Source organism: Suricata suricatta, chromosome 14 (assembly GCF_006229205.1).
Source record: "Suricata suricatta isolate VVHF042 chromosome 14, meerkat_22Aug2017_6uvM2_HiC, whole genome shotgun sequence".
Lineage (NCBI taxonomy): Eukaryota > Metazoa > Chordata > Mammalia > Carnivora > Herpestidae > Suricata > Suricata suricatta.
Genome location: NC_043713.1, coordinates 51,876,580 through 51,877,864, shown reverse-complemented (window position 1 = coordinate 51,877,864; position 1,285 = coordinate 51,876,580). Strand labels below are relative to the sequence as shown.

The window sequence follows — 1,285 nt, the reverse complement described above, 5'->3', positions numbered from 1 at the left end:
AGCAGCGCCCGCCGCCCCCGCCCTCAGCGCTGCCGACACCAAGCCCCGCACCCGGGGCAGCGGCGCAGGGAGCTGCGGCCCGGGCGGCCTCACATCGGAGGCGCCTGCCGGCGGGGACAAGAAGGTCATCGCAACGAAGATTTTGGGAACAGTAAAATGGTTCAATGTAAGAAACGGATATGGTTTCATCAACAGGAATGACACCAAGGAAGATGTATTTGTACACCAGACTGCCCTAAAGAAGAATAACCCCAGGAAGTACCTTCGCAGTGTAGGAGATGGAGAGACTGGAGTTTGGTGTTGTTGAAGGAGAAAAGGGTGCGGAGGCAGCAAATGTTACAGGCCCTGGTGGAGTTCCAGTGCAAGGCAGTAAATATGCAGCAGACCAGAACCATTATAGACGCTGTCACGTCGCAGGGGTCCTGCACGCAATTACCTGCAGAACTACCAGAATAGTGAGAGTGGGGGAAAGAGCGAGGGATCGGAGAGCGCTCCCGAAGGCCAGGCCCAACGGCGCCGGCCCTACCGCAGGCGACTGTTCCCACCTTACTACATGCGGAGACCCTATGGGCGGTGACCACAGGATTCCACCCCTCCTGTGCAGGGAGAAGCGATGGAAGGTGCTGACAACCAGGGTGCAGGAGAACAAAGACCAGTGAGATAGAATATGTATCGGGGTTATAGACCACGATTCCGCAGGGGTCCTCCTCGCCAAAGACAGCCTAGAGAGGACGGCAACGAAGAAGATAAGGAAAATCAAGATGAGACCCAAGGTCAGCAGCCACCTCAACGTGGGTACCGCCGCAACTTCAATTACCGACGCAGAGACCCAGAAAACCCTAAACCACAAGATGGCAAAGAGACAAAAGCAGCCGATCCACCAGCTGAGAATTCGTCCGCTCCCGAGGCTGAGCAGGGCGGGGCCGAGTAAATGCCGGCTTACAATCTCTACCATCATCCGGTTTAGTCATCCAACAAGAAGAAATGAATATGAAATTCCAGCAATAAGAAATGAGCAAAAGGTTGGAGCTGAAGACCTTAAGTGCTTGCTTTTTGCCCATTGACCAGATAACTAGAACTATCTGCATTATCTATGCAGCATGGGGTTTTTATTATTTTTACCTAAAGACGTCTCTTTTTGGTAATGACAAACGTGTTTTTTAGAAAAAAGAAAAAAAAAAAAAGCCTGATTTTTCTCAATACACCTTTAAAGGTTTTTAAATTGTTTCATATCTGGTCAAGTTGAGATTTTTAAGAACCTCATTTTTAATTTGTCATAAAAGTT

The 1,285-nt window shown here is 50.0% G+C and overlaps 1 pseudogene; it reads left to right on the top strand.

Moving 5' to 3' along the window:
* LOC115277438 overlaps nucleotides 1–1,022 on the top strand; it is a 14,104-nt pseudogene extending 13,082 nt beyond the window's left edge.
* Nucleotides 1,023–1,285: the final 263 nt, after the last annotated feature.